At 41.2% G+C, this 25353-nt stretch overlaps 1 long non-coding RNA gene across 1 annotated transcript; it reads left to right on the forward strand.

Moving 5' to 3' along the window:
- The first annotated feature begins 1665 nt into the window (after window positions 1-1665).
- LOC129042794 (uncharacterized) lies at window positions 1666-16112 on the forward strand. The gene is made up of 4 exons (XR_008504203.2): window positions 1666-2366; window positions 8587-8657; window positions 11212-11808; window positions 15092-16112. It is a non-coding gene; the product is annotated as an uncharacterized LOC129042794 (long non-coding RNA).
- The last annotated feature ends 9241 nt before the right edge of the window (window positions 16113-25353 follow it).

A 25353-nucleotide genomic window follows, 5' to 3' on the forward strand; every position in this document is an offset into this window, starting at 1 on the left:
AGATACAACAGATAATGTGCTCTTATTAATACATATGGAATCAGTAATCCTGTAACAGTTTTATCAAGGAGGTGTGATTAATGCCATTTTGGGGTGGCACAAGTGAGGGTCAAAACTGACATTAAGCCAAGTACCTAAGCTCCCCTAGCTTGTAAGTGGCATTGCTACGGGGTTTGAAGTCTGGTCTGTCTGGCTCCATAATACCACCAAGACCTGCCATAAGGAAACTAAATAGGTGGAGCACGGTGGCTCACGTCTGTAATCCAAGCACTTTGGGAGGCCAAGGTGGGCGGATCACGAGGTCAAGAGATTGAGACCATCCTGGCTAACACGGTGAAACCCCATCTCTACTAAAAATACAAAAAATTAGCCGGGTGTGGTGGCACACGCCTGTAGTCCCAGCTATTCAGGAGGCTGAAGCAGGAGAATCGCTTGAACCCAGGAGGGGGAGGTTGCAGTGAGCTAAGATCATGCCACTGCACTCCAGCCTGGGCGACAGAGGGACTCTGTCTCAACAAAAAGAAACTAAATGAAAACAGGTTAAGTAGAAGAAGGAAGCCAGTCTATGATGGTCAACAAATGAACAATACACTCACACATAATAATCTGTGAGGTATACAAATAGATTCCATCTACTATCAATCTAGGGCACATCACTTCCAGCAAATCTTGCTTTTAATTTTAACAGCACTTGCATTATTCACAATACTTAATTTGACCTTTCAGTTTTCTATTTTTACACTGATTTTTACATGAAACTTACACATTAGCGGGAGAAGCACTTTAAATCAATCCCAAACAAAACACAAAATGAAAGTCTCTGAGTCAGGAAAGATTGGGAGGCAGAAGTTTGACCTTGTGAGTTGCACCCATTAGGAGCACTAGCAATCTTTGACAGCCAGCAGCCAGTAGGCAGAGGGGTGGGAAGTAAACGCCAGGATGACGAGGCAAGACCGCCTCCCAATTCTCTTGAGTTACGCCTCTATTTTATTTTGTTTGAATTTTTTTGGTAGAGATGGGGGTCTTGCTATGATGCCAGGGCTGGTCTTGAACTCCTGACCTCAAGTGATCTTCCTACTTCAGCCTCCTAAAGCACCGGGATAACAGGCATGAGCCACCATGGCACCTAGCCTTGCTGGAATTTTTGAGATCAAATCTGCCATGTGTAAATCTAAGTCTTTATAAGAAGAATATTTCAAAGCCAAATACTAGTAATGTTTATATCAGCCGCTATTTTACATTGCTCAGGCAGTGTTCTCTTTCACAATGCTATTAACTGAACATTGGTTCAATTGCTTAGAATGGAAACAATTATATGTAATATTTCATAGTTATTGCTCTTGACATATATCAAAAGAGAAGTGACACTGGATGTGACAATTCAAAGAAATTCCAATATGGAGCACAACTTTTGCCTCCCATTTTTCCTGTGTTTTCAAATAGAGATGCTAAGCTTTATTTATCATACTACTTATTTGTTGGGTCCTGCTCACAGGACTGGAGGAGTGAGGTCAGTATGATATGGGAGTGCTGGGAAGGGAAAAGCGTGGTCCCTTTAAATGATGCGGAATGGAGGAAGGGAAGTGCTGGGTAGAGAAAGGCGGGTCCCTGGCTAAGGCTCCACCCCCACGAACCCCAAACCTGCTTTCCCGCCCAAATGTTGCATTTTCTAAGACCTCCCTGGCCTGCCATACCAGGATCCTGGACCTAGCCCAAGACTGCGTGCGCGGTGGCTCATGCCTGTAATCCCAGCACTTTGGGAGGCCGAGGCGGGCAGATCACGAGGTCAAGAAGTCGAGACCAGCCTTGCTAACATGGCGAAACCCTGTCTCTACTGAAAATACAAAAATTAGCTGGGTGTGATGGTGTGCGTGCCTGTAGTCCCAGCTACTTAGGAGGCTGAGGTAGGAGAATCGCTTGAACCCGGGAGGTGGAGGTTACAGTAAGCAGAGATTGCGCCACTGCACTCTAGCCTGGCGACAGAGACTCCTTCCAAAACCACAGTAACAACAACAACAAAACAAAAACCCCCAAGACCCTAGCGGGTAGACACACAGCCAGCCAGACATGGAGAGGAGCACACTGGCAGAAGAAAACGCAAGTGGCTGGCCCTCGAGAGGACGTTGAGAGGAGCATGCCAGCAGAAGAGCACACACCGACAGGCACTGACACACCACCGGCAGGCCATGCACCAGCAGAATGATGCGGAGTTTGACCGGGCAGTCAGAGAAGAGCCTGGGCCACCAAGGGGCCCGGCTCCAGGGGAAAACCATCTCCTTTCTGGCTCCCCCATCTGCTGAGAGCTACTTCTACTCAATAAAACCTTGCACTCATTCTCCAAGCCCACGTGTAATCCGATTCTTCAGGTAAGCCAGGGCAAGAAACCCCAGGATACAGAAATCCTTCTGTCCTTGTGATAAGAAAGGGGGTGTAACTGAGCTAACACAAACTGCCTATAGACGGCAACCTAAAAGAGCATCCTGTAACACACGCCCGCCCACTGGGGCTTCAGGAGCTGTAAATATTCACCCCTAGACACTGCTGTGGGATCGGAGCCCCACAGCCTGCCCGCCTGTGTGCTCCCCTAGAGGTCTGAGCAGTAGGGCACTGAAGAAGCTAGCCACACCCCATCACACACCCTGCGAGGGGGACAAGGGAACTTTTCCCATTTCAAGTAGATTGCCCTGGTGCTGGAGAAGCAGGAAAAACAGGACCTGCCCATACCCAAGAGCCCGGCAACTCTGGCTAGAGTGAGAGGCCTGAAATTGTGTCCGGAATTGGTGGGTTCTTGGTCTCACCGACTTCCTCTCAAAATCACGCTCAAGAGACGCCACAGTTAGAGGTAATGGCACCTCTTTTTTTTTTTTTTTTTCATTTTTAATTATTTATTTTTTGTGAAATGGGGTGTGGCTCTGTCACCCAGGCTGGAGTACAGTGGTGTGATCATAGCTCACTGCAATCTCGAACTTCTGGGCTCAAATAATTCTCCTGTCTCAGCGCCGGAAGTTGCTGGGATTATAGGCAGGAGCCACTGCTACTGGGTTTACTTTTTAAATTGTAGTAAAATACACATAACATAAAATTTACCATCCTAGTCATTTTTAAGTATACAGTTCAGAGGTATTAAATACACTTAAAATGTTGTGCAACCAACACCACCACCCACCTCTGTAATTCTTTTCACCTTGCTGTTAAAATTATGAGAGGCCATTGTTTTGGACCTAGGCCAAATCAGATCAGACCTCTTTCTGCACTAGGCCCCAACAGACCAGACCAAATCAAAATGGAGTCACTCATGCTAAATGAGACACAATCAAAATGAAACTAAGGAACCTGCAAAGCTTTGCTGCCATTTTTAGATTACTACTTTCCTGATTCAGCATTTTCTTGATTACAACAAAAACAGACCAGTTTTTTTTCCTCACCTGAAGACAGGAGATTCCAGCATAAAGAGGTCCCTTCTGTTCTAACCCTTACCAAAAAAAAAAAAAAACTAAAGCAAACCTGAAGTCCTGGTTCTCACATTTAAAAACTCACTGTTTTGCTATTTCCCACTGAGATTTGAGACCAAATAAGTACACTGACAATGGTGACAGTGACACCAATGTCTAAAGTTTTGGCCAACCAAAATTGAGAGGTTGACCAAAAGGGGGCAATTGTTAAATTAAGTTTTGCCTAAAACTGCCTCCTTACCTATTTTAAGTTTGTTCTAAAGGTTTCTCCATACATAGTGAACTGTAACCTGACTGGAGGTGTAAACAGACTGTAACCTACTCTTGTGCCAATCATCCAGTTTTGGCCAATCACAGGTAGCCAACTAATCGAATGTGTTCAACACCCAGCTGTAACCAATCAGGCTGTTTCTGTACCTCACGTGTGTTTTCTGTATGTCACTTTCATTTTTCTGTGAAAAATCCTCTCTGACTGCGAGGCAGTGCCAGAGTTGCTCGTAACTTATTCAAGGAGGTGGGGGAGTCTGCATGGTTCTTGAATTGTTCTTTGCTGAATTAAACTCTGTTAAATTGTCTAAAGTTTTTTTTTTTAACATTGCAGAACTGAAACTGTACATCCATTAAACACTAACTCCCCATTCCCTTCTCCCCCCAGCCCCTGACAACCATCATTCTACTTTCTGTCTCTATGATTTTGATTACTCTGGGTATTATTGGTACCCTTTATGTAGCACCTTGGTGACTGAAGACCAGGTTCAGGGAGGTTTTTGTGTTTTGGTTTTGTTTTTTGTTTGTTCTTTTTTTTGAGACAGGGTCTCACTCTGTCACCCAGGGTAGAGTGAGTGGTGTGATCACAGCTCACTGTAGCCTTGAGCTTCTGGGCTGAAGCGATCTTCCCACCTCAGCCTCCTGAGTAGCTGGGACTATGTGCATGTGCCACCATGCCCAACTAATTTTTAAATTTTTTTGTAGAGGTGTGGTGTCTCACTGTGTGGCCCAGGCTGGCCACAAGCAGTCCTCTCACCTCAGCCTCTCAAAGTGTTGAGATTACAGGTATGAGCCACCACACCCAGCCAGGTTCAGGTTCCTAATGTTGGTTATCCATCTATGAGTACCAACATGCAGCAGTGGTAATTATATTAAAACTTACTATAATTTTAATTAAATTTTTTTTTTTTTTTTTAGACAGAGTCTCACTCTTTTGCCTAGACTGCAGTGCAGATGGCACGATCTCAGCTCACTGCAACCTCTTGTCTCCTGGGTTCAAGCCATTTCCCTGCCTCAGCCTCCTGTAGCTGGGAGTGCAGGCATGTTCCACCACACCCAGCTAATTTTTTTTTTTCGTATTTTTAGTAGAAACAGGTTTTCACCATGTTGGCCAGGCTGATCTCGAACTCCAGACCTCAAGTGATCTGCCCGCCTCGGCTTCCCAAAGTGCTGGGATTACAGGCGTAAGCCACCGCGCCCGGCCTGATTTTCATACATATTACATATGTATATATGTATATACATATATATTTAATATAATTTTCAAAATCTGAGCATTATTATAGTACAGTTTTCAAGATCTTAGCATTATCATAATATCTTTTGTATTTTGTCTTAGGCCTCTCCTGCCAGTTCTAAAAACTAGTAGAATAAAAAACCTTAGGTACTAAGTTATACTTTATTGTTTACCATTTTCTCTAATTTATTATTTCAACTCAGAGTCACAAAAGAACACAGAAAAAGCTCATTCAAACACAGTGGTAATATGACAGTGAGTAGCACTTGAGAAACACAAGCCACTGAAGCCAGACACAGTGGCTCACGCCTGTAATTCCAGCACTTTGGGAGGCTGAGGTGGGAGGATTGCTTGAGCTCAGGAGTTTAAGACTAACCTGAGCAATACGGCAAAACCCAGTATCAACAAAAAATACAAAAAAATTATTTAGCTGGGCATAGTGATGAGTGCCTGTATTCCCAGCTATTCTAGAGGCTCAGGCAAGAGGATGGCTTGAACCCAGGAGGCGAAGGTTGCAGTGAGTCAAGATCACGCCACTATACTCCAGCTTGGACAACAGGGCAAGACCCTAAGAAAAACAAAAACAAGCCATCTTTCCATGTGGATTATATTCCTAGGAAATTTACTATACGTGGAAATAAAGTGTATCAACTATTATTTTCTCCCAGAAACACTGCTGTAACAGAAGGGTAAAGTTCCTGACCTAGGGCCTTATGCCAACTTTTACTAAATGCAGGACTTAATAAACTATAAATGATATATTTTAGTTTCATAGCATAAAGCTTTCTAACACACACACATAAATCAATTAAGTAGTGCTACAAGTAGTCAATAAACATAAAATCCATTTAATATGGTGCAGTCTCTTTGACCACATCTTCCTGCCAACTATTACACTGAAGCAAAACAACTCTAATGGGCAGGCTTATTCGTTTTATGGATTTCAGGATGATTTCCTTGAGGACATTTTGACAAGTATATTGAAGGAAAGTTTGGGGCAGTTATGTGATGCTGTTATGGAAAAGAAAAAAAGTGAACTCAGGAGTGATTACTTGCCATTCCCTCGTTCTCTGATAGTCAATTTTCCTGTCATAAGACCTAGGGATTAGAACTAATCGCAACCCACTAGTGTGGTTAAGGTTGGGATTCATTTTCTCAAAAGGGGAGCACAACATATGTTCATGTGAGAAACTGCCTGTTTACGTGTCAGAAGTTACAACACGGGTGTAATTGGCAAAGGGCTGTAAGTGTGAATGGCTATGAGTACAAATCACTGTAAGGATTGCTTGCATGATTTCCCCCTCCAATTTGTCACTAAGCGGAAGAAACATGAACGGGGAGATCTTGGTTCTTGTCATCCCAGTTAATAAATTCAAAGCAAAAATGGGCAGACTCACAGAAGGCCTGAGAGTCCTGAACTAGACCTTCAAATAATCTCAAATGTCATGTCAGACTACTGTTCTGTGATAAGAAATGGTCAGTTATCTTTTAAGAACCCAATAAACGTCACGCAAAGTGGATCTCTAATAATTATTCTCCAAATCTTGTGATAAAATACTGAGCTTTATGTCAAGTCAGCCCTGTGTGGCAGGACACCGTGAGTGGTACAATTTGTTCTAACTCAGGTTGAGGGATAAAAGAAACCACTCATTTAATCTTGTATTACATCAAAATTGATTTGGTCAAAAGTCACAAATTAATTCAGTCATTTTTGACAGCATGATTTTTATCAGAGGACCAAAAGCTTGGTTAAATGATGGGAGAGAAGGGGAGAAGATTTTGTTTCCAATCTTGGGAAAAACACCTGTGCATCAAAATTATTCAACTATTATTTTCAGATACCATTGTTCACAATAACTCTCCTAGAGCTGTGTTTATTTTTTGCAGAATGCACTCTGTCAGTTACATTGATCTTCAAAAGCTTAGTTATTCCTTTCCTTGCTGTGCAACCAACTCCACCAAAGTTGTGTTTATCTCTGCTTGTTTTCTAATCCAGTGGAACCAAGGAGGCAAGATGGTCAGGTATGATATGATTTCCCCTTAATATGGAAACTGCTGTTTATCTAGTATGTTGCAAAAGTGGTAGTCTTGCTCTCTAATCACCTAAACATACCTGAAAGCAAGAAGTTTCTCTCCTAAAAGCTGGTAAACACAATGTCACAAACCAACCTGTCTGCCATAAAGGCACTGGTGATGTCCACAACATGTCCTTCAGGAGGTCAAACAAGTGACATTCTCAGATTCTGAAACTGGAGAGCCACCACCCCTTTAGGCCCTTCTAAGTATGGAAGAGAGGAAGTGAACCAGCAATTAGTTTTGCTTCTTTAGAAAATCCAGCTCTTTTTCAGATTATTTCTTTTTTGCCTTCATCCCAGAGAGTAAAATTCCTTTGAAACAAGGAAGCATTTCTTTCAAGAACATCTTTACCTGCTTTAGCTTTTGTTTTCTGATAGTCAACCCCACCCATTGTATCACTTGACAGGTAACGGAAAGAAAGATTTTTTTTTTTTAACTCATCTAAAGAAGGAAAACCTGTATGAATGGATCTTGAAACCAGTGGAGTGGGTGCCCACTGTGGACAGGACTGGGAGCAAAGAGGTGCACTAAAGCCAGCCTTTACGTGGAGCGACCTCACCCAAATTCAAAATCTGTTTAACCATCAACTCGCCTTAAACAAGAAGATAAGTCCTTTAAGCAAAGCATTGGAACTTATTAAGAGGTACTTTTAAGACATCTCTCAGATGTGCATAATAAGCTGTATTAAGGATCATGAAATAATAATATTTACCATTTACTGAGCTCTCATTTTGCACCAGGTGCTTTACATATCCCACTTGCATAGTTATTATCATTACCCACATTTTACACATGGGCCTGTGGTCTCATCCAGGCATGGCATCAGTGACCAACCTGGGATTTGAACCTAGAAATTTATGCTTTTGCTGCTATACGAAATGATGTCCCTCAAAACAAATAATCTACGAAGCTACTTTGTAAACAGTAAAGTTCCAGAATATTTTATAGTGACGGCTTAAACATATTCTGCAAAGTTTGGCCAAAAGGCAAAACAGGACTCTGTTCTTCAAAGTGCAACAAGCCTGGGTTTAGTTGTCACTCACTGCCAGGGATAGGCTCATTCTTTGCCGTTGATCCCTGTGGGAACTGTGATTGTCTTCCTTTGTAAAATTATGATAATAACTACTTAAAAAGTTATTTTGAGGGACAAATAGATAATGGATGTAAAATACTACCTGGCACATTATAGGCAAAGCAGGTATACTTGATCAATAAATGTTCCTTTATCTCTTTCCCTCACAACTGTCAAAAACAACAAAGTGTGTCCTCTAGCTTGGCTAATACCATGTCTCATCTCTTCAGTCACCTAAGCTGAACTTTGAATCATCCTTGATGCATTCAAAAAAACGTTTTTTGAGCACTTACCTTACACCTAGCAGTATTTTAGGCATGGGGGATCTAGGTGTGTAGAAAATATCTGAATAGAATTTAAATATTTTTTCATCTCCCAAGCCTCCCACCCAGATAATCATCAAAGTCCTGTTCATTAGGACGTGTGTTAGAAATTGAGATTACCATCTTGCCTTAAATTTGCCCTGTTCTGTTCTTTCCTAGTGCCACCTCCCAAATGTGGAAATGCATTGTCTTTCCTCTTTCCTAGACCAGTGGTCCTCAAACCTGAGCAGGTATAAGAATCATCATCTGGGTGCAGGGGCTCACACCTTAGTCCCAGCACTTTGGGAGGCTGAGTGGGTTGGATCACTCAAGGCCAGCCTGGGCAACATAGTGAAACCTTGTTTCTACGAAAAATAAAAGATTAGCCAGGTGTGGTGGTCCGCCTGCAGTCCCAGCTACTTGGGAGCCTGGGGCAAGAGGATCACTCGAGCCCAGGGATTCGCGGCTACAGTAAGCTATGATCATGCCACCGCACCGCAGCCTGAGTAACAGGGTGAGACCCTGTCTCAAAAACAAAAACCAAAAAAATCGTCATCTGGAAAGTGTGAACCTCAGATTGCTGCCTCTCCCATCCTCTGGAATTCCCAGGTGATGGTAATGCTGCTGGTCCAGGGACTACACTTTGAAACCACTGGCCCAGACTATTACCTTGCTTACCTCTTCATCTCTTCACCAGTAACCTCATCATTTTCTAATCCAGGGATCAACAAACTCTGGCCCTTTAAGCCAGATCAAGCCCACAGGTTGTCTTCATAAATAAAGTTTTATTGGAACACAACCATACCCATTTGTTTACACATTGTCCATGTCTGCTATGAGGCAGAAATAAGTAGTTGTGACACAGATCATATGACCCACAAAGCCTAAAATGTTTATGATCTGACCCTTTACAGAAAAAATTTTTTGGACCTCATCTTTACCATGCTACAAAAATGGTCTTGCCAAAAATACACCCATCCAGTCACCCTCTAACTTAAAAGATGGTTTCTCATTGCCTGCATAGTCAAGTCCCATGTTTTCTATGGTGTGACAACCTGTCCAACTCTGTTTTACCTGTCTCTTTGTCCAATAATTTAACCATCCTTAACTTCTTAGTTTTCTTCATATAGTTCAAATCCTCCCTGGTTTCCAAGTCTTCCCACATCTTGTCGCTCTATGTACAATATCCTTCTCTCATTTCTTTACAGGATAAGCAACCACATCACATGAGTTTAATTTTTTTTCTTAGATCTACCTCATTTGTCAGTTTAATTTTTGAGATTTCAACTATTCACTCTGTCTCTCACTCAAAGAGACAGGGAGAATGAGGACAATACTGTCTGCCCATTCATTTCACATAATGAGTTTATGTTTGTGAATGAACGTGAGATGCGAGACTTTACCCTACCATTCCCTCAGTCCACTCAGACCCCTGGTGCCCGTCCTGTGTAGTGTAAGGCTCTCACCACAGAGGGTGTAATCCCAGTGTTGAAGGATAACCGTTTTTCATACAACAGAGCCAATAAACACAAGCCAACTTCTGCATCTGGTGCTCAAAGAAGCAGCAACAATCTGTTCCAAAGCTGGAGGAAAACTGGCTGTGTGGGGCTTACTGGATACTGAATATCTAGATACTAAATACCTAGGTGCTGTACTTTATGGGTGATTTAAGGGTTCACTTCAAACATCAGCATTCATTGGTTTATATTTTATTTTATTTTTTTAATTTTTTGAGATGGAGTTTTGCTTTTGTTGCTCAGGCTGGAGTGCAATAGCACGATCTCGGCTCACTGCAACCACTGCCTCCCAGGTTTAAGTGGTTCTCCTGCCTCAGCCTCCCGAGTAGCTGGGACTACAGGCGCACGCTGTCATGCCTGACTAATTTTTGTATTTTTAGTAGAGATGGGGTTTCACCATGTTGGCCATGCCTGGTCTCGAACTCCTGACCTCAGGTGATCCACCTGCCTTGGCCTCCCAAAGTGCTGGGATTACAGGTGTGAGCCACCGCACTCGGCCAACATGAGTATTTAGAACCTAAACCCTAAATAAAATCTAACTCACTCTTTAAGCTTTGGCACAAATGTCGTTTCTTCTCATTTGCTGTGATGTGGGTCAGTCTTCCTTCGTGCTCCCGTAAGTATCAGAGTTCCTTCAATCATTTGCACATATCTGTGTTACAATGTTGAACTGTAATTATTTATTTAATTTTCAGTCTCTCTCCTTTAGGCAGTGAGCTCTCCAAGGACAAAGGCATATTACTTATTTAGCTAGTTTTTAGAGATGGGGTCTTGCTAAGTTTCCCAGGCTGGAGTGAAGTGGCTATTCATAGGTGAGATCCCACTACTAATTAGCACAGAAATTTTGACCTGCTTCATTTCTGACCTGGGCCAGTTCACCTCTCCTTAGTCAACCTAGTGGGCCTCACTCCTGGGAGGTCATGATATTGATGCCAGTTTAGTGTGGACACCCAATGAGCATAGCTCACTACAGCCCAGAAGTTCTGGGCTCAAGCTGTCCTCCTGCCTCAGCTCCCAAGTATCTGGGACTCCAGGTACATGCCACCATGTCCAGCAACAAAGACATATTTTAGTTATCCTGTGTTTGTGTCTGTCTCAATACCTAGCCTTAGTATAAACGTTCAGCAAATGTTCATTATGAAATGGATGAAGTCCCACCTCCCATTTTGGACCACTTGCCCTTCTCAGAAATGATCTATGAACTCTCACTGAATGTTCAGTTAACGTCCATGGTTTATCATTTCAATGCATTTTAATTCTTCCAGTATTCATTTTTCTTCTCCACTAGATTTAAGCATGGTCATAGCAGAATCAATGTGCTCACCCCATCATGAAAAAAAAAAATTTGTTAATGAATTGATTACTACTTTGAGTGTGCCATATTTTAAAGATGAAGAGAAACTAATCAAGTTCATTTTTATTTGGTCAGAGGCTTTTTTGTGCCTGCTTATCTAAAGTTATAAAGGCCCCAAATATGGCTCGGTGTTGCAGAGGGACTGTCTCTTCTTATATCGACAGAGCCCATATTCACAATGTATCACACTTACCTCGACGTATTGTCTGGAGTTTCCTAGGCTGTGTCCTTTGCCTGGAATGCTCTCTCTTGCTGGCTGGCTTCTTCTCACTAGCTGTGGCCAGGGCTGCTCCTTATTCCTTCATCAAAACTCACCGTCTGCCGGGTGTGGTGCCTCACACCTGATCCCAGCACTTTGAGAGGCCAACGTGGGAGTATCGTTTGAGCCCAGGAGTTCAAGACAAGCCTGGGCAACAGAGCAAGACGTTGTCTCTACCAAAAAAAAAAAAAAAAAAAAAAAAAGAAAAGAAAAAAAGCCACTTTCTCTTCCATGAGCCAGTTTATTTTTTCTTCACGGCATTTGTTACAAATGTAAGTTAAAAGTCCTACATACATATTTGTTCAATGAATGTCGAAGTGCTCTGACCTTATATTCAATTTTCCTATCCAAGGCAAAAACCATTATGGGAAAAATAGTAGAAAATTGGCTACTTAAAAGTTAACCACACTTAAGAAAGTCTAGCATGCAAGGTAGTGATTATCCTGGAGCATTCAAAAGGCATTTGGGTCTCATTTACTAGGGGTTTTCTGCAGACCTCAGTTTCTTAAATTTTAATCAATATATTTTTAAAGTAGGCATAATTTATCACACGCTTTTGCAGTTTTACTCTTTATAACTCTAAGAAACTGTAGAAAATGTTTTCTTTCCCTGTCTCCTACGTGTTTGAAGGTGAAATTGACAATTCAGCCAATAAAACTGTGCTAAAAAGTTTGACACTAAGAAAAAGAAAGGCCCCTCTCCTGGTGAGTTTCACTGTGAGATGGCTGGAAATGTTGATTGGTGGATCTGTGTTTGTTGGTTAGTCTGGGGCCTGGACACTGAGAATTCAGTCCACTTAGAGATGTCAGGGAACCCAGACTTTTGGTTAAAAGCCAAAAGGGAACGTGGGGAGGGAGTTACGGACTGAAATAGGCGGTAGGATTTTCTCCCTGTGTGTCCCCCTTTCCCTGTCCCTTGTTTGGTTTATGCATACATTTTTGTTATACATCCTTCAATCCCTTCCACATTACCGTTCTCTCTTTCACCCTTAAACTGAGATTTAGAACTAAAATGAGAGTTTACAAAGGTACTGGCTATAATTATTTTATTTACTATTTATTAATTTTTTTGAGATAGGATTTCTCTCTGTTGCCCAGGCTGGAGTACAGTGGTACAATCATGGCTCACTGCAACTTTGAGCTCCCAGGCTCATGCAATTCTGCCACCTGTGCCTCCTGAGTAGCTGGGACCACAGGCACATGCCACCATGCCCAGCTAATCTTTTTACTTTTTGTAGAAATAGGGTCTCACTATGTTGCCTAGGCCGGTCTTGGACTCCTGGGCTCAAGCAATTCTCATGCCTCAACCTCCCAAAGTGCTAGGATTACAGGTGTGAACCACCGCACCTGGCCTATAATTATGAAAAAAAACCCCACTATTTTCTGATATGATTTTTAATTTATTCCTCTAATATAATATTCTATTACTCAGGTTTACTTTAGACAAAAAACTACCTCCTTTGCTTACTGTTTTTAAATGGTTATTGAAGGAGTCAATCGCCTGCAAATATGTGCATTTCCTTGACCCAGAAACTTTGCTTCTAGGAATTTGTATTAAGGAAATAATTCAACCAGTAGGTAAAGAAATTGTATAAGCCTGTTTATTCCAGACCTGTTCCATCTTATTGAAAATTCATATTCAACCTAAATGTCCAACAATAATGTTGATTAAATAAATGTAGGTATAGCCATACAATTAAATGTTATACAACTATTAAAATTAATGATGTCAGCTGGGCACAGTGGCTCACGCCTGTAATCCCAGCACTGCCGAGGCGGGCAGATCACTTGAGGTCAGGAGTTTGAGACCAGCCTGGCCAACATGGTGAAACCCCATCTCTACTAAAAATACAAAAATTAGCCAGGCGTGATAGCACATGCTCATAATCCCAGCTACTCAGGAGGCCGAGGCAAGAGAATTGCTTGAACCCAGGGGGCAGAGGTTGCAATGAGCCAAGATCTAGCCACTGCACTCCAGCCTGGGCAACAGAGACAGACCCTGTCTCAAAAAATAAAATAAATGATGTAAATATTTATTCCCATAAAAGATATTTATGCCATATAGTACAATAATAAAAGTAGTTTGCTAAATGGTATGCATCATATGATCTCTATTTTAAATGAATGTGTGTATACACACACATAAATTATATAGTGATTACTTCTGGTGATGTGATTATGAGTGAATTTTCTTTTTCGTTCACATGAAATGTCTAATTTTTCTATAATTAGAAAAACTGTTACTTCTATAATAAAAATAGTTTACTATAACCAACAAAACTTGGTGCTTATTTTATGTGACAGTCTATGAATTTGAATAGAAAATGGCATCCATTTGTGTTCTAATTAATGTTGTAATCCTGTTCTTTCACTCTGTTTTCAACTTTTTTGCTCCTCCTCAATTAAAGAAATTCTTGTGTACTGAAGAAACCATTGGTGAGAAACTTGTCAAGGTCTCTGGAGCTCAAACGTGCCTTAAAATAAAAAGGAGATAAAATGAAAAATTCACTACTCCAGGGATCTGTTCTGTAGTGGAAACACTCCTTATACTATGAGGATTTTCTTTCCATCTATTTGATTTTAATGGCTTTTAACTTCGAAATGTCTGAAGAGTAGATGTCTAAGGGTTTTGGTTGATTCAATGTGCTCTCCTCACCTGGACATGCAGGGACATGAGTGACTGCGAGTGTGGACCTTGTTAAGGCCATATGCCCATAAGCAAAGGAAATGTGAAATTGAGAAAACTTTCCAAGGCCTCACAACTTTCCAGGCCTCCCCTGACCTATTTGTATTTTCCAGACACAAAACACCTTACTCTGAATTATCCTCATTATTCCCAAGTAGCCCTGGATTCCGCCTCCTGCCCTTTGTCAATGGCCAAACTAGAGACCTGGTTTGGATAGTGCTAGCAATGGGCTCGTGGTTGGCCACAGCTGGAGGAAAGCCTTCACTCAGGAGACACATGGACTTCTAATATCTTCTAATGTTGCAACCCCAAACATGAGGTTAAAGGAACTGAGTGAAGGATCAGGGCCTGCCAATTGCACGTGCTATTTTTAGCTCCTGTATTTGGTCCAGGTGACCTGGGGGACCACTCGTCCTCTCTGCACATTGGTTTTTCAATTGACAAAATGGACAGTGTACTGTTGTAGGCAGGAGAACTTCTTAGTTAAAGGCAAAGGAAAGAATGCCATAAACACAGTAGGCTCAGCAGAGCTAATAATGATGTTGGGGCCCAGAATTCTTGCCTAGATTTTATCTCTGGCTTGTTGTGTGTCCCTGAGCACTTAGGCTATTTCTGTGGCCTCATGCATAGACAGGTAGTAATACCCTGTTCTCTCCACTTTCATTATATGGGCACTGTGAGGATAAAATAACTAGTTAATGAGATTTAAAATAGGAAGAAAATGTTTTGGAAGCCTTCAAAGTACTTGGAGATTTTCAGATTCTGATTAAATAGAAAGTATTGTTAGGAGAAAAATCTGGACAGTTCATATCATGTACATGTTGTTTCCTTGAGTGCTGTATTTATTGGGCAACTTCTTTTTCTTTTCAGCACAAATGTGGAGGAAAAATGAAGGCAAAGCAAAATAACAACAGGCAAGTCTGAAAACAAAAGTGTTGCCAGTCACACTAAGCCTCGGACACGCATTCTGAATGAAGCTAAAGTTTAAAGTCCCCTCTGATAGATTTGGGAGAGTGCATTTAATAGGGTGACTTAAATGTCCACGCTAGCAAGTGTGTTTCTCACATGGAGAAGTAGCATGATTTTATGTCAGGAAAGGGACGAGAACACGCTTCTTGAACACATACAACGCTGAAGACATTTCCTGGAAAACCATTGGCCTTTGCTTAGGACAGTTGCATCACACAGAGATGTTTGTGGTTCAGATTTATAAGAAACATGGGAACTGAAGCCAAAGCACTACTTTTGCTCGGTATAACCAGGTGCCAGATCTAAAGTATTAGGCAGGTTCCTATATGTACGTTAGAAAAAAGTTGCCCAAGTTTTGGACAATTCCTCTTCCATCTCTCTTACAAGTCAACAAATCGAAGCAATAAACTATTCTCTGAAGAAAACAAATTTATTTGGTTGATTCAAACTTTTAATGAGACTGTTACTCCCCTGTGTGCCTTTCCTTTCTCTGGTTCTAGAAATACATCTAGAAAGGGGGAAAATGTTAATATATTTTCTACTGACTTTATGTCTCAAATGTTTAGCTTAGAGGGTGGACTCTGAGGAACAGTGTCCTTTCCAAATATTATAAAACTTTGTGTTCATTCTGGAAAAACAAACAAAATTAATCACAATGATTTCCTGCTTTGGAGCAATGAGAAATGGGAGGGAAACTTCACCTTTTCATAGCTTTTGATGTTGGCACCATGTGAATTACCCACCCCTAAATTTAAAATATGAATTTTTGAAAAAGTGTTTACCTCTGAGAAGAGAAACTAGTAGTGAAGAATGAGGAACTGTAGATTTTTAAAATTATGGAACCATTCTGATGTATTTGCATTTTTCCCAACGTTCATGAATAAATAAATGTGCATTCATAATTAAAAAGAATAAACCTGGAGAAAACAAAAAAAGCTCTGTGTTCACTGCTCTCTAAATAGGAAAAGATAAGACTTGTAGTGTGGCCTTATACTTGTACATCTTTTCCATGTGCCAAAGAGCTACCCCATGGTCAAGCCAAGTGGTGATTATGGAGCTTTCTCTGAACAGACATAATAGGGCTACACATTCACTGTGAAAAAGCTGCAGACAGATGACACCAGTCAACAGAACACCCTACACAGAAACTGTAAAACCATTTTAACACTTACTTCAGATATTATTACATGTGACAAAGTATTTGAAAGATCAACCAAATAAACTGTTCCTAGGAAACATTTCCAATAGAATGCTTCTTGAATAACGTTGCTTTTCTTAGGTCAGTGGGAATTGAATTAAGACACTGAAACACAGAGTCAAGATAAGAACCAGTATTTTTAGCCGAATACTTTTATAGAAGCCTCCAGATACTATACTACTTCTCAATCCTTTTTTTTCTTTTGCATAGAGAAAAAACTGAAATAGATTGTCTCCTTTATATGGCAGAGAATCTATATGGGGCTATTACAAATGCAACAAGTTTCCAAATTTGACAGCATATATCTATATAGCCAATTATCCATTTGTTCATTCATCATTTATCTTACTATGCATGAGGCTCTGAGATGCTCTGAAGATAGAGAAATGAATAAGACCCAGTTGTAGGAGGGGAGTCTGATGTGAGCATCAGAGAGCAAGGGTGGTGTGATAAGGAAGACATGGTACTGTAAAGCACAAGTGTACTCTTGAGTCAGGGAGGAAAGCAACACCTCTTGAGGAAGGTGGCCATGGAGCTTACAAAGACCAGCTACACCTACTATGTACCCACAAAAATTAAAAATTAAAAAAAAGAGCAATGCATATAAAGCACCTACTACACTGCCTGGCACATAGTAAAGGACTGATAAGTCTCAGCTGTCATACAGAATGTAGTAGAAGAATGCCTGCGGTATTTTGGGACCCTCTTGCAAGAATATGTAATTCAGTCTGAAAGTGGGAGAGAGAAAAAGACAAAGGCAGTAAATCCTAAGAAGATGTTCTTCAGGAGCTAGTTGATCATTCTTAGAACTGTATTAAGTTCATAAACAGTGAATTGATGACTTTAACTCAAAGGAAGGCTGGATTTTCTCCTGAGCTTGAGTTCAAGCGGGGATACTTCACCTATTACACCAGGAACAAAAAGGCCATGGCGTCCCATCCTTGGCCTGTAGCATTTTAGACTGGGTAATTCTTTGCTGTGGAGGGTTGTGCTGTGCATTGTAGGATGTTTGGCAGCCTTCCTGGTCTCTACCCACTAGAGATGCCAGAAACAGTTCCCTGGTTGTGACAACCAAAAATGTCTCTAGATATTGCCAAATGTCCCCTGGGGGTAAAAATCTCCCCCAATGAAGAATCACTGCCTAAGACCAAGACCATTTCGTTAAGTATTTATAATATTTAGTTAGCTATTAAGCTGCAGAAGGAAAATTAAGGTTCATAGAGAACCAACTTGAATATTTTCCTCTTATTTCTATGGCTGCTAAATGTATTGTGATGAAAACTATCAAATGAACATGTCTGAAGACTAGCGTATTCTCGTTTTCTACTTGCCAGTCATAACAGGGTCTGAGACATGCGCCAGGAAAATGGCTCAAATTTGACATGGGCAACACTTATTTATGGAAGTGAGAACTTATCCTAGTTTCTAAATGCTTTTATTAAAGCATTAATAAAATAATAATACTTAAATATTATTAAGTATTTTATTAAGTTAAGCCTTTTTTGCAGAAACTAGATTATAGTATTTTAGACCATCAAGGCCACCATGACTTCCATATTCAATGTTGCTGACTCTAGTTCCCTGAGAACTCTCCCTGGCCTGTTGGCAGAAGGTCCTGGAGTAGAGACCCGTACCTTTCATCATTGTCCTCTGCCCTTGATGAAAAACTGCAAGGCTGGGCACACTGTCTCACGCCTGTAATCCCAGCACTTTGGGAGGCCGAGGTGGGTGGATCACCTGAGGTTGGCAGTTCAAGACCAGCCTGACCAACATGGAGAAAACCCATCTCTACTAAAAATACAGAATTAGCAGGGCATGGTGGCACATGCCTATAATCCCAGCTGCTCGGGAGGCTGAGGCAGGAGAATCACTTGAACTCGGGAGGGGGAGGTTGCAGTGAGCCAAGATCGTGCCATTGTACTCCAGCCTTGGTAACAAGAGCGAAACTCCATCTCAAAAAAAAAAAAAGAAGAAAGAAAGAAAGAAAAATTGCAAAAAGTAAGGATGCTCTAGAGTGCTCTAGAGGCTTCTGGGAGATTTTCTGTTTATCTATAGAGGTAATTCCATCCTGCCTTTTGTGGTTCTTCTAACTGATTAAGCAAACATATGTAGTAAATCATGATTACCTGGAACTTACTATGTAATGAAAGAAATTTAAAAAAGAAAAATTATTTTGTTTTTAAAAGAAAAAAGAAAATCAGAGAAAGCATGCTTATATTTAAAATTTATATTTTTGGCCAGGTGCAGTGTTTCACACCTATAATCCCAGCACTTTGGAAGGCCAAGGCAGGAGGATTGCTTGAAGCCAGGAGTTTAAGACCAGCCTGGGTAACGAAGTGAGACCCTGTCTCTCCAAAAAATAAAATATAATATAATTAGCCAGGCTGGTGGTGCATGCCTGTAGTCCCAGCTACTCGGGAGGCTGAGGCAGGAGGATCATCTGAGTCTCAGAGTTCAAGGCTGCAGTGAGCTGTGATTGCACCACTGCACTAGAGCCTGGGCAACAGAGTGAGACCTCATCTTGGGGAAAAAAATAATATTTTTTAAACATAAAACTTTCAATATAAGAGCTAGATAAAAAATAATCAGTCAAGGATATCCTTAATCACAATTTGTTGATGATACAGTTGATGTTGTTGCCATTACATACAGGATTAAAGTGTTTTTCTCTTTAGATGGTTTATACCATTTCTACTTCCAAAATGAACTTGAGGTTTTTTTTTTAAAAAAAAAACCATATATGCTTATACAAAGATGTTTATGGAGAAATGGCCCGCTTCCTTTTCTATAAGCTCAAATTAGAGCATACTCTTCACATTGTTCAACAGATTATACTTTTTTACTTAATATATTGTGGAGGCAATGCTATATCAATTCATACTGCTGGAACTCAGTCTTCGAAACAGTTGTATAGTATTCCATTGGATAAATGTACCACGTTTTTTTTAAATTTTATTATTATTATACTTTAAGTTTTAGGGTACATTTGCACAATGTGTAGGTTTGTTACATATGTATACAAGTGCCATGTTGGTGTGCTGCACCCATTCGCTCGTCATTTAGCATTAGGTATATCTCCTAATGCTATCCCTCCCCACTCCCTCCACCTCACAATAGTCCCTGTAGTGTGATGTTCCCCTTCCTGTGTCCATGTGTTCTCATTGTTCAATTCCCACCTATGAGTGAGAACATGTGGTGTTTGGTTTTTTGTCCTTGCGATAGTTTGCTGAGAATGATGGTTTCCAGTTTCATCCATGTCCCTTCAAAGGACATGAACTCTTCATTTTTTATGGCTGCATAGTATTCCATGGTGTATATGTGCCACATTTTCTTAATCCAGTCTATCGTTGTTGGGCATTTGGGTTGATTCCAAGACTTTGCTATTGTGAATACTGCTGCAATAAACATACGTGTGCATGTGTCTTTATAGCAGCATGATTTATCATTCTTTGGGTATATACCCAGTAATGGGATGGCTGGGTCAAATGGTATTTCTAGTTCTAATCCCTGAGGAGTCGCCACACTGACTTCCACAATGGTTGAACTAGTTTACAGTCCCACCAACAGTGTAAAAGTGTTCCTATTCCTCCACATCCTCTCCAGCACCTGTTGTTTCCTGACTTTTTAATGATCACCATTCTAACTGGTGTGAGATGGTATCTCATTGTGGTTTTGATTTGCATTTCTCTGATGGCCAGTGATGGTGAGCAATTTTTCATGTGATTTTTGGCTGCATAAATGTCTTCTTTTGAGAAGTGTCTGTTCATATCCTTTGCCCACTTTTTGATGGGGTTGTTTGTTTTTTTCTTGTAAATTTGTTTGAGTTCATTGTAGATTCTGGATATTAGCCCTTTGTCAGATGAGCAGGTTGCGAAAATTTTCTCCCATTCTGTAGGTTGCCTGTTCACTCTGATGGTAGTTTCTTTTGCTGTGCAGAAGCTCTTTAGTTTAATTAGATCCCATTTGTCAATTTTGGCTTTTATTACCATTGCTTTTGGTGTTTTAGACATGAAGTCCTTGCCCATGCCTATGTCCTGAATGGTATTGCCTAGGTTTTCTTCTAGGGTTTTTATGGTTTTAGGTCTAACATGTAAGTCTTTAATCCATCTTGAATTAATTTTTGTATAAGGTGTAAGGAAGGGATCCAGTTTCAGCTTTCTACACATGGCTAGCCAGTTTTCCCAGCACCATTTATTAAATAGGGAATCCTTTCCCCATTGCTTGTTTTTGTCAGGTTTGTCAAAGGTCAGATGGTTGTAGATATGTGGCATTATTTCTGAGGGCTCTGTTCTGTTCCATTGATCTATATCTGTTTTGGTACCAGTACCATGCTGTTTTGGTTACTGTGGCCTTGTAGAATAGTTTGAACTCAGGTAACGTGATGCCTCCAGCTTTGTTCTTTTGGCTTAGGATTGACTTGGCAATGCAGTTGTTTTTTTTTTTTTTTGAGACGGAGTCTCACTCTGTCGCCCAGGCTGGAGTGCAGTGGCATGATCTCGGCTCACTGCAAGCTCCTCCTCCCCGGTTCACACCATTCTCCTGCCTCAGCCTCCTGAGTAGCTGGGACTACAGGCACCCGCCACCACACCGGCTAATTTTTTCTGAATGTTTAGTAGAAACAGGGTTTCACCGTGTTAGCCAGGATGGTCTTGATCTCCTGACCTCGTGATCTGCCCATCTTGGGCTCCCAAAGTGCTGGGTTTACAGGCGTGAGCCACCACGCCTGGCTTTTGTGTGTGTGTGTGTGTGTGTGTGTGTGTGTGATGGAGTTTTGCTCTTGTTGCCCATACTAGAGTGCAATGGTATGATCTCAGCTCATTACAGCCTCCGCCTCCTGGGTTCAAGCAATTCTCCTGCCTCAGCCTCCCGAGTAGCTGGGATTACAGGTGTCCACCACCATGCTCAGCTAATTTTTTATGTTTTTAGTAGAGATGGGGTTTCACCATATTGGCCAGGCTGGTCTCGAACTTCTGACCTCATGTGATCCACCCGCCTTGGCCTCCCAAAGTGTTGGGATTACAGGCGTGAGCCACCATGCCTGGCCTGTACCATGATTTATTAAACTGTGTCCTTATTGATAGAAATGTAGGTGTTTCAAGTATTTTGTTACTAAAAATGCTGTAATGAATATCACTATTCATTTGGTTTTTATGAATCTTAACAAATTTTTGGAAACAGTTGTAGGTCAAAGGCATTGGAGTTAACTTTTTTCTTTTTTTTTTTTTTTTTTTGTGACAGAGTCTCACTCTGTCACCCAGGCTGCAGTACAGTGGAATGATCTTGGCTCACTGCAATCTCCACTTCCCAGGTTCAAGTGATTCTCCTGCCTCAGCCTCCCAAGTAGCTGGGATTACAGGCGTGTACCACTATGCCTGGCTAATTTTTGTATTTTTAGTAGAGACAGGGTTTCACTATGTTGGCCAGGCTGGTCTCGAACTCCTGACCTCAAGTGATCTGCCCACCTTGGCCTCCCAAAGTACTGGGATTATAAGTGTGAGCCACTGCAGCTGGCTTGTATTTAACTTAAGTGTATAAAATTTTTGAATGTTAACAAATTGTTCCTCACAGAGACTGTGCTAATATATTTTCTCACACTGTAAGAGAGTGATTGTTTCCCCATATCTGTGCTAATATTATGGACTACAAAGTTTCCTGATGGGTTAAAAATGACGCATTGTTTTAAAATTTTGCGTTTCTTTGATTACAACTGAAGATGAGTATATTGTTGTGTTTACACAAATATGTGTTTCTCTGTGAACAATTGTTTCAAGTCTTGCCAAGTCTTTTCTTCTTTCTTTCCTTCTTCCTTTCTCCTTCGCTGATCTTCTCCTTCCTTTCTTGCTTTTTTGGTTGCCTTTCTGTCTCTGTTTTTGTCTTTCCTTCCTAAGCACTCTTGGAAATTAGCTCCTTTTCTATCATACTTGCTAATATTTTTTTCTGAGTTTGTCTTTGCTTTTCAACTTTGTTTATGGTAATTTTTCATGTAGAAATGTTTAATTTACATAGCCAAATGTATTTTTTTCTTTGTGTCTTTTGTCCCACACTTAGAAAGGCCTTGGTAGGGCAAAGTGGCTCATACCTGTAATCCTAGCACTTTGTGAGGATTGCTTGAGCCAAGGAGGTCGAGGCTGCAGTGTGCTGTGATTGTGCCACCGCACACCAGTCTGGGTGATCGAGCAAGACTCCGTTTCAAGAAAAAAGAAAAAAAAGAAAGGCCTGTCTTAATTTGAGACTATAAAGAAAAAAAAATCTTCCATGTTTTCTTCTAGTACTTTATGGTTTTACATTTATCTTTAAATCTTTGAGCTATCTGGATTTTATTGTTTAATTAGGAGTGTAGTAGGAATTGAAACTTGATTTTTTTTCCCATATGGCTGGCCAAGTGTCTCAACACCATTTATTTTCCTTCTGAATTGGAACTAGCCTTTATCTTAGACAAAATGTTAATATTCAAGACTATTTCTGAAGTCTCTATGTTCTTTTTTATTTATCTCTATCTCTTCATACACCAGTACCAAATTGTTCATAATGGCTTAATATATGCCATGTGGCTTTTTTTTTGAGACAGTCTCGCTGTGTCTCCCAGGCTAGAATGCAGGCATGATCTCGGCTCACTGCACCTCTGCCTCCTGGGTTCAAGCAATTCTCATGCCTCAGTCTCCTGAGTAGCTGGGATTACAGGCATGCACCACCACATTGGACTAATTTTTGTATTTTTGGTGGAGGTGGGGTTTTGCCATGTTGGCCAGGCTGGTGTCAAACTCTTAGCCTCAAGTGATCCACCCACCTTGGCCTCCCAAAGTGCTGAGATTACAGGTGTGAACCACCATGCTCAACTGGCTATGTTTATTAGTATTTTATTTTTACCTATTTGTCAATGTCTGTCTTCCTAACGGTATATGATTTTATTCTTAATCCTTCAGGTATAATAATAAAGGTATAAGTCATTAGGAGACATTCATTTTTATAGTAAGAAAATCTTTACATTCATACTACTTTTGGAAATCTCAAGCTCAAGCCATTGAAATGCTCAGCTGATTTTTGTTATCTTTCAAACTCTGGACCTTACCTTAGCTCTTAACGCCCAGTTTATCCTCACTTATCGTCTCATATCTTACCTCAAGAACTTGAAACAAAAATCACTTTACTGACTACAATGGGGATGAGGGGAGTTTTGACAGGAGGGTCCAGGTAGTGGGTATTGTAAGACTGAAGCCACATGGGATATGCCACCCTGGGGGCTGCAGCTGTGAAGTGCTGGGAGCCAAGTGGGCATGGGATTGGCTCAGGACCCCACGGTTTGGCTTATCAATTATGAGGAACACGGGAACAAGACTGTCAGGTAAGGCTAAGGATTGTTTGATTGTATCAGAAGAAAAACCTCAGACCTGACAAACAGGATTCTGTACCCAATTCAAACTCAACAGAGCAAGGAGTACCAGGCCCTCAGGCAAGTCCCAGACTTAAGTTAATTAAAAAATCCAAGGCACTCTCAAGGAAAGGAAAGGCTAGATACCTTTCAGGAAGGCTGCTATAAAACCACAGCAGTATGTCATGAATCTTCCCTTAGTCTTTCCAAAAAAGACCTACTCAGGAACACTTTCCATTGGTCTCATGAGTTAGAGAGGTCCCTGTAGATCAGGGTACTATGTGGAGCCCACAGGAAGTCTGGGATATGAAGATAATCGTGGGGGTTTTGGAGCAAGTCGATGCCCCTTTTCAATCACTCCTATGTCCATATGTCCATATGAGACAGCTTCTGACTTGCTATTGTGCTCTCAAGTTGCTCTCAAGTTGCTCGGGGCAGAAGGTGATCTGCCAGTGAGCTTTATTACCATGTGCAGGTACTTGATTCCTCTAAGCATCAGGTTTTTTTTTTTGTAAATGGGTCTTACAAAACTCCATAGGTTTACCTCCTAGGATTGTTGTGAAAATTAAATGAGCAAAGACATGTTATATGCTTTAAACCTGAACTGGCACGTAGTAAGCTCTGTAAATGTTAGGAGTTGTTATTGTTATTATCATTATTACTGCCACCATCTTGTTTAAAGAATCAGATTCCATGGGTTACAAGTAAAAAATAGCTTTCTTTCCCCTACTCGGTAGGGCTAGCCTTTTTCTGTCCCTGGGATGAAATCTAAGATAGTCCTAGGACTACTCCAGTTTCTCTACTAGAGTAGAGTAACTATCTCTATCACATGTAATTGCAAAACAGTCCCATTTCAGTAACTGAAATGCCTAGTCCTATGTAAAAATCTCAATTTGAGCTTCATTTTCTGTTTCCCTGATGTCAGCAGTGATTGATTATATAAATCTGCAAAGAGAAAAGGACTGGGCTCTTGTTGTCTTCCTCTCTTTCAAACCTATGTTTTCCCTAATCCTAAACCCCCATTCTCCCACCCCAATCCCCAACCAGAGCAGCCGACCCCTCTGGGATTTTTGTTTCATTTTTTTAGAGACTGTGTCTCTTTCTGTTGCCCAGGCTGGAGAGCAGCAGCATGATCATAGCTCACTGCAGCCTTGACCTCCTGGGCTGAAGCGATCCTCACACCCCAGCCTCCCGAGTAGCTAGGATTACAGGCAAGTGACACTGCTCCCGGCTATTATTTATTTATTTTTAGAGATGAGGTCTTGCTATGTTGCCCTATCTGGTCTCAAACTCCTGGCCTCAAGTGATCTTCTTTCCTTAGCCTCCAGAGTAGATGGGACTACAGGCACAAGCCACCATGCTCCATCAGTGATTTTTCTTGACTGACGCTGTGGCTGGAGTTCTCTGGGGCTGATAGATGATCAAGTTGACTCTTTCTTTCATGTGATGTTTCCGTTGGCTCTTTGGAGACCCCCACTCGGGAACATACTAGCAGCACCCAACACAGGAATGGCTGTCTTGGGGCTGGTCACTTACAAGCTTTGGTGACCTCCCACCCCCTATTTTCTGATTAAGGTCCCATGTCACTGATGTCAG

This window comes from Pongo pygmaeus, chromosome 7, assembly GCF_028885625.2.
Source record: "Pongo pygmaeus isolate AG05252 chromosome 7, NHGRI_mPonPyg2-v2.0_pri, whole genome shotgun sequence".
Classification (NCBI taxonomy): domain Eukaryota; kingdom Metazoa; phylum Chordata; class Mammalia; order Primates; family Hominidae; genus Pongo; species Pongo pygmaeus.